The sequence below is a fragment of the Bombus fervidus genome, chromosome 10 (assembly GCF_041682495.2).
Source record: "Bombus fervidus isolate BK054 chromosome 10, iyBomFerv1, whole genome shotgun sequence".
NCBI lineage: Eukaryota > Metazoa > Arthropoda > Insecta > Hymenoptera > Apidae > Bombus > Bombus fervidus.
In genome coordinates, this window is record NC_091526.1 from 1,017,714 (window position 1) to 1,026,927 (window position 9,214).

Here is a 9,214-nt window from a genome sequence, read left to right on the forward strand (position 1 = left end):
AATATCATCAGATGTCTTAGAACCAGGACATTAGGGTTCAAGTACTAGTACTTCCGATCGATGGTGTACGTTGTTACGTTGATTATAAGAAAGGGTAAAATTGTGTATCCTTTCATTTTTCTCACATGTTTATCATATATGAGAAAAAAAGCTGGCTAGTATCTGTATAAAGATCCTGTATATTTAAATTATATATGTGAAAATTACAAAGAAGGAATTATCCGCTACGAGGAAAAACTAGATCAAAACGTCTAAAATGATCAACGTCTGTAAACGTCAAACTAACACTAGTAGTAATCATTATGTGGAAAGTATGAAATTCTTTGTTTCGACGAATTCAAATTTTATAGATATAATCAACGTTGAATTATTTCCGGAATAAAACAGTGACACTGTTTTCAAATTACTCGATATTAACAATAAAGCACGATGATATACGTAGTTCCATAATTCACCGCTGTCCAAGATTACAATTCATTTTTGACTCATTTATCTCTGTAGTTACAATCATTACTTTTTCATTTTACAAAATTACATAAAAATATTCGAGCAATAAAACCATGAAAACAAACGTTACAATATTCTCTAAAACAATGAATTGTTAGGCTTCTTAAAAAGATTACCGCTTATAAGATGGAAAGAAATTTAAATTCAATTACACAAAGCCATTTATTTATAAACTATTTGCAAAAAAAAAAAAAAAACTATTCTCGCTCGACTCATAATAAATTCCCATTTTCATGCTACTTGCTTCTATCAACTCTTGGTCGAATATTATTTTATTAGTCGAATGTTATTTTGATATACAATATAATCTCGATTATACATCACATACATACATTATCCGAACGTTCAAACATTAGAATGTTGTATAATTCTCCATAGTGTATCTCATATACATATATACGTATCTAGCTATATACATATATAATCCATATAGTATTTGTTTCCCCCTATCAAAATTGTCGACGATTGTAACTGTTGAAGTAAAATCTCGTCACAACAATTCAGTGCGGTATTTACATTCGAAACGTTCTTAACAATAATGGCTCCAATACGAAAACGGTCACAGTTGACAGTTGAGAAAAAACATCAAATCATTCGGCCGATAAACAGAGGTGACTCTCATAGAAACATAGCAAAAAAGTATCGTAGTAGACATGCCACGGTGTCCGCTATAAAATTAAAACGAGAAGAGACAGTAAAACTTTTTGAAGCCACCTCAAAGGCTAGTAGCAATACCAAAATAGTTTTAAATTGGCCACACATTCAGAAGGATTTAATCAAACTACTTAGTCAGTGGTACATAGAATGTACAGAAAAAGATATAAAACTAACAGGGACAATGATACATCAAAAAGCTAAGGAACTTAATAAACACCTAAAAAAAAGTAATACTTTCAAAGCCACTCTCCGTTGGGTGGCAAGATTTAGACAACGTCACATTTTGCCTCTGGCGGATATCGGTAAAGATTTAAAACAAGCCGCAGTGGATATCTTTAAAGTTGAATTTCATGAACATATGCAACAGGAGGGATACAAATTGGAGAACGTTTACAATGCCGAAACCACAGGACTACTGTGGAAAGCAGTACCACAATCAACTTTGCTCTCTGAGAAAGTGAAGTCATCGGAAAGCGAGAAGCACAAAGACCAATTTACTACATTCCTCTGTTCAAATGCTACCGGATGTCACAAGCTGCCGGTACTAACAATCTGCACGATTCAGGATCCTCCATCTACCCAGTGTACTTCCGGAAGAGTTCTGTCAATTATGCACAGAACTAACACCAAGCCTATCATGGACAGTAACATATTCAATGAATGGTTCAATAAATGTTTCTTAAAATCAGTTATACAAAGACAACAGGAAAAAGGACGCAGAGAGAAAACTCTGTTGTTGTTAAATAACGCTGACTTGGAGCAGGCAAACAGAATAATAAGTACAAAAGATGAATTTGTTAATATCATGCATTTTTCACGTGACATTGCACCGCTCATACAACCAATGAATCATGGAATAATCGCATGCTTTAAGCGAATGTTCCGAATCGAATTGCTGGAATCATTAATGCCAACATCTAACAGCGTTTCAGAAGAAGAACTAATACACATCTATACCCACTTAAAAATGGACAATTATTGCAGTATGGTACATAATGCTTGGTCAAAAGTCAAGAATCCAATACTCAAAAACGCGTGGAACAAGCTTTTGAAGGATGAAAGCGAACCGAGTCCGAAATAATACAAAGAGACACAAATGAAGCACTTGAAAAACTGAATAGGTTACCAGGATGCAGAGAGTGCGACAGTATCACTGTGATGAACTGGTTTGAAACTGACAAGAAACATAACGACATGCAAGTCGATATCAACGATACTCTTATGGATTTTATAAATGTAACTTTGGATACAGAAACGTACACACTTTCTGACGAGAACTTTAAAGATATATTTGGTGATAGCCCTCCAAAAATGGCTTAGATCGTTTGAACTACAAAATGAAAGTAATTAGAAAGAATTACTTATATTAAGACATATATATTAAAAAATATATTATAAAGTACATACTATAATACTCCACGTTTGTACCGTGGGAATTACCTGTGTTTCTTCGGCGCGTGCAAGGGCTGGCGGCTGCAGCATCATTATCATTTCGATGTTTGCTCGGGCAACACGCGCGATCCGCTGCTCTCCCACAACAAGGGCCTCCTCCTTCGAGTTAGTTTGCGTAAGTTTGGTTTAGATGGATATTTGCATATTATGGTTGTTTTCGTGATTTTGATCCTTTTTCCTTTTCTTGTTGTTTCTCTAGGCTTCGGTGATCGACGTTTGAACAATGTTTGCGGAGGCATTTCCATCAGGGGTTCCTATCCAGACTTCTCTGGTGCGTGTTTTGTCTTGTTTTTAGTCCGCTTGATTCGTTCTGTTTCGTTCTATTTAAACTGTATCGTGTTGTTTCAGCGCCAGCGAAAGAGGGATTCCGAAGAACCCATGGGCGACTCGAGAAGACCCATCAAATGAAATTCCCGGAGAGGTTTTGGTGGCACATCTTCGTCACCATGCTTCTGGGAGAAAGGGAATTTCCCCGTTGTGCGTTATTGGTGTATGCGTGAGTTCAGCGAACTTTGTCCTGGAGCTCCTTGCATCGATTTTGACTTGGTGTAGCTGCTTCAATTTCGTTGGTTCGTTGTTTGATAATCGTGGGTTCCTTATTATTATATTATTTTTTTTTTTTAGATGCATCTTGTTTTTTTTGTGTTGAATATATATATATATATATATATATATATATATATACATTTTAAATGCGATAGTGTAAGGTTATCTTTTTTTTTATGTTTGTTAAATATGTGTGTATTTATTTAATTTTATATTTCCCCCTTTTTTAATTAATTATATATATATATATATATTTTTACATTTATATTTGACAATGTAGTTGCGCATAGAATTTATTAAAGAAAAATGTTAATAATGTGTTTTCATGATTTGTTTCTTGCGCCTGATTTCCATTAATCCCTAATATTCCCGTCGCCATAACGCGTGTCATTGTGTCCGATGCGCGCGTGTAAATCTAACATGGCCGCTCATAAATGTCATCAGTGAGGTTATAGTGGCGGATCTTTAGTTTTGTTTGATATCGAAGTAATTTTCTGTCGCTCGTTTTTCCTTATTCTACCGCAATTAGAACATTTATTTATTAATATTGTTATTACTTTAAAGTGACAATAGTATTGTTCGTGTGAATATACATATATATATTTATATTGTGTGTGATTTTAATATGACTAATGTTTTGTAATTCTTCGATAGCGTTATTTATTGTTTTGAGTAGTTTATTTTATAGAGTGTTCGATAATATAAAACGCACACATACACACACACACACACACACACACACACACATATGCATATATACATATTTCTTCTGGCAGTGTAGTATTTATACCAAATGAAATGTTAATTATTTATTTTATATTATCTTCATTTAATAAGATAGAACACACACACGCGCACGTATATATGTATATATTTCTGGCAGTGTGATTTTCATTTAGATTCTTTAGCAATGTAATGTTGTGTATTTGAGGTTATGTGTCAATTATTTGATTTCATATATACATATCTTGTATTGTGACAACATAGTATTGAAGGTTTTATTTCTAAATTATTGTGTGCTTAATGTGTTTTTACATATTTGTGTTTGATGATAGAATTTCTGTATGCAAATCTTCAAGTCATTGCTGTGTTAATTATTTTGAACGTTTGGCCTATCGACAAGTTGTTACTTAGTCCCAAGTGTTACGTTGTGTGTTCTATTTCTTTTATAGATTATTAGTAGTGGTTTAGTTTAGAATATAGATTATTTATATATATATTTTTTATATATAGACATGCGTGTTTCATAATGTAGTTCCTATTTTATAACTCTTTATCGGAATGTAGGCTAGTTTTAAGTATGTATCTTAGATTATTGATTTGATTTAATAATGTAGAATGCGCACACATATATATATTTCTGATAATGTAACCTTTATTTCTTTAATAGTATAACATTGTATGTTTTATGTATTCGTTAGACTATTAGTTTTTTGATTTCATATATACATATATTTCATAAATTGATAATATTGTATTCGTTGCATAGTATTGGAAGTACTGTCTCTAATATTTACTAGGTTATTACATGTTTGGCATATATGTTTATACTTATATGTAACTCTCCGAGTTGTTGCAGCGTTGATTGATTAAAATATATTTATATATACATATATTCCTGGCGTTTCAATCATTTCCATTTCTGTAGTTATTCTTATTTCCTGGTTTACTTGTTTGGTTCATGACTCGTTCAATCCATTAGTTGGTTCTATTTATTTTATTTTATACTGGTTGGGTTTATATTATATTGAACCATAGGTTTTCAAATTCCAAGTCGGTTATTGGTAGGTTTATTTAGAGTTGTGTGTATATGTATTTTGTTTATTGGTTGGATCTATTAGTCGCCCTCATTTTGTTAATCCTTCCTTTCGTTTCGTAGTGCCTTATTCGCGCGTTTTGTATAGAGTGGTTTTCTTGTTCTTGTTACAGCACGTGCGGAGCGCGGGACGTGACAGTTATCTAGCACTACGATATCACGTATAACGTTATATACTATTACCTTCTAACCTATAGCGTTATACACTATTACCTTATAACGTATAACGTTATATACTATTACCATATAACATATAGCGTTATGTAGCATTACGTTCTAACGTATAACGTTATATACTATAACCTTATATCGTTATACGTTATATACTGTTACCTTATAACGTCTAATATTATATACCATTACCTTATAAAGTATAACGTTATGGAGCATTACGTTATAACGTATAACGTTATATAATATTACTTTATAACATATAACATTATGTAGCATTACGTTATAACGTATAACGTTGTATACTACTTCGGTAGAACGTATAACGTTATGTAGCACTACGTTATAACGTATAACGTAACATACTATTACCTTATATCGTTATACGTTATATGCTATTACCTTATAACGTATATCGTTGTATACTGTAGCCTTATAACGTATAACGTTATATACTGTAACCTTCTAACGTATAACGTTATGTAGCATTACGTTATAACGTGTAACGTTGTGTACTATTACGTTATAACGTATAACGTTATGTAGCTCTACGTTATAACGTATAACGTTATGTAGCTCTACGTTATAACGTATAACGTTATATAATATTACTTTATAACATATAACGTTTAGTAGCCTTACGTTATAACGTATAACGTTACATACTATTACCTTATATCGTTATACGTTATATGCTATTACCTTATAACGTATATCGTTGTATACTGTAGCCTTATAACGTATAACGTTATATACTGTAACCTTCTAACGTATAACGTTATGTAGCATTACGTTATAACGTATAACGTTATATACTATTACCTTATATCGTTATACGTTATATGCTATTACCTCATAACGTATAACGTTATATGCTATTACCTTATAACGTTATACGTTATATACTATTACCTTATAACGTATATCGTTATATACTGTACCCTTATAACGTATAACGTTATATACTGTAACCTTCTACCGTATAACGTTATGTAGCATTACGTTATAACGTATAACGTTATATACTATTACCTTATAACGTATAACGTTGTATACTATTACCTTATATCGTTATACGTTATATACTATTACCTTATAACGTATATCGTTATATACTGTACCCTTATAACGTATAACGTTATATACTGTAACCTTCTACCGTATAACGTTATGTAGCATTACGTTATAACGTATAACGTTATATACTATTACCTTATATCGTTATACGTTATATGCTATTACCTCATAACGTATAACGTTATATGCTATTACCTTATAACGTTATACGTTATATATTGTTACCTTATAACGTTATACGTTATATGCTATTACCTTATAACGTATAACGTTATATAATATTACTTTATAACATATAACGTTATTCAGCATTACGTTATAACGTATAACGTTGTATACTATTTCGGTAGAACGTATAACGGTATGTAGCACTACGTTATAACGTATAACGTTATATACTATTACCTTATATCGTTATACGTTATATGCTATTACCTTATAACTTATATCGTTGTATACTGTAACCTTATAACGTATAACGTTATGTACTGTAACCTTCTAACGTATAACGTTATGTAGCATTACGTTATAACGTATAACGTTGTGTACTATTACCTTATAACGTATAACGTTGTATGCTATTACCTTGAAACGTATAACCATGGAGCAGAAGCATGGACCAGAAAGAAACATGGAGCAGAAGCATGGAGCAGAAGCATGGAGGAGAATCGTGGTGCAGAAAGAAGAATGCAGCCGAATCAAGTAGCGGAATCATGGAGCAAACCGAAGCATGGCGCAAGCAGAAGCATGGTCCAAGAAGAAGCATGGAACAAGCATAAGCATGGACCAGAAGGAAGCATGGAGCAAGCCGAAGCATGGGCCACAAAGAAGAATGGACCTGAAGGATGGAGCAGAGGTATGGAGCAGAAAGAAGCATGGAGCAGAATCATGGAGCAGAGGCATGGAGCAGAAAGAAGCATGGAGCAGAATCATGGAGCAGAGGCATGGAGCAGAAAGAAGCATTGAGCAGAATCATGGAGCAGAAGCAGTGATAACTACAAAAGAAGTTCTAATAGGAAAAGCCGATGAATTATACGAGCGAGAACAATAGGAGGAAATACATAACCTTCTAATAAATTATAAAGTAATTACATTGCGTATATCACTTATAAATGTAGATAACAAAACTGAACATTTGTATAGGATAGCGGTGATATTGAAATTATATGGCGTTTGTGTAGAGCAATGTATAAATTGTCTAAGACTGTGAGTGAAGTAGATGGAAAGAAATGAATTTTCGAATCTTATGATTTAATACTTAAAGCACTTGAAATAAATGAGGATAATTGGGCTGCATACAAATGGGCATCGATTCTTCGCAATTGTAAGACTCTTTATGAAGGAGTGAAGGCACAAATAAAAGAGTCATATAATATTAAGAAACATATGCTGGTATATTTCATGATAATATATTAATATTTCTTTCCCTGATACGATGTCAAGCAATTGTATCGAATATGTTTAATATCGCAGAGAGCAATGGAACTAAATGCAAAAGAACCACCTCTTATGTACATGCTTGGTACTTGGTGCTATCAAGTTGCTGATTTAACATGGTATCAAAGAAAAATTGCATCTGTAATATTTGGAGAACCACCATCTTCATCTTTTGAGGAAGCTCTAAAATATTTTGAAACCGCAGAGGAAATTGATCCCAATTTCTATAGTCAAAATTTATTAATGTTGGGCAAAACCTACTTAAAATTAAATCAGAAAGAGCTATCTATGAAATATTTAAAAATTGCCCTTGAATATCCTGCAAAGAACGAAGATGATCGAGATGCTAAACAGGAAGCACAAAAGTTGTTAAAGAAACTTTAACAAACTTGACGGAAATTATGATCTATTATATGATAAATGGATATTATTATAGGATATGGAATTGAAGGGATAAAGTAAATTTAGAATCTATCTTTTAAGTAGAAGTATAAAATTTATTTACTATAAAGTACAGTACAACTTATGTGTGATGAGCTTTTTATACGCAACATCTAATTTAAGATTTAAGATTACTATATACATGTATATTTTATAAAATGTTTTATTTCAAAATGTAACATGTAGCAAATTTTAAATAGTTAATAGCAGTTGAAGAAAATTCGTATATACAATATGTCATTAAACTACCTTTCTCGCAAAAATTAGTTAAAGAAATATATTGTAACAGAATTAAAGTATCAAAATGTTAATGTAACATTGTCACAAATATCACGGTTTAATAAAGTAGTTTCCAAGTCGAATTATCGGCCAGGTGATTCTTCATTTTCCTCTTCCTCTCCGCGAGCCATAATTCCATCTTTTTGGAAAGCAGAGAGAAAATCAAGATATTGGCGTGTTTGAAGGCCGATTATCTCCCTTGGCACTCTTCCCATCAGATGGTATACAAAGGAACGATGCAGGCCAATCTGCATAGTGTGTTGACCAATCGGGGAAGTATACTGCACCACAACGTAATCCGGTGGTAGATCTTCCGGAACATGTGATATGGTGTGAAAGGCGTTAAATCCAAGTTGAGATTCCGCCATCGTTTCGTTATAAGGCACAATCTGGAAACAAAAAATAAAAAAAAAAAAAATTTAATTTACGAATTGCGTGAAAAATCAGTGGAAGAAACGATTGAAAGGAAATAAGATACTCACTGTTCCAAATGTGACGAAAATGTATAAGCACGCTACCAATCGTAAAGCACTTCCAAACCTGAAGAACTTTTAAACGTTCCGCTCGATATTCGAACTGGAAATGCCCCCTCGAGCGAAATGCCGAGTTTATATAGTCGTCGGTGAGTTCCATGTGTATTACTACAGCATGGATTAGGACTTTTTGGGGGGACCCCCTAACTAGCAGGTAGGTAAAACCCAAGTAGTTGTTTGTTTGTTTGATGTATGAAATATTGTTTAAGGGACAGACGGATTAGCAGGTGCGATGGTCGCCTCGGGTATTGCTTTGTCACCCTCTTCTCAATTGTGGAAAATTCGAGAATGCGTTAGA

General features: G+C 33.0%; 1 pseudogene; it reads left to right on the plus strand.

Moving 5' to 3' along the window:
- The first annotated feature begins 6,956 nt into the window (after positions 1–6,956).
- LOC139991628 (regulator of microtubule dynamics protein 1-like) lies at positions 6,957–8,095 on the plus strand (annotated as a pseudogene).
- The last annotated feature ends 1,119 nt before the right edge of the window (positions 8,096–9,214 follow it).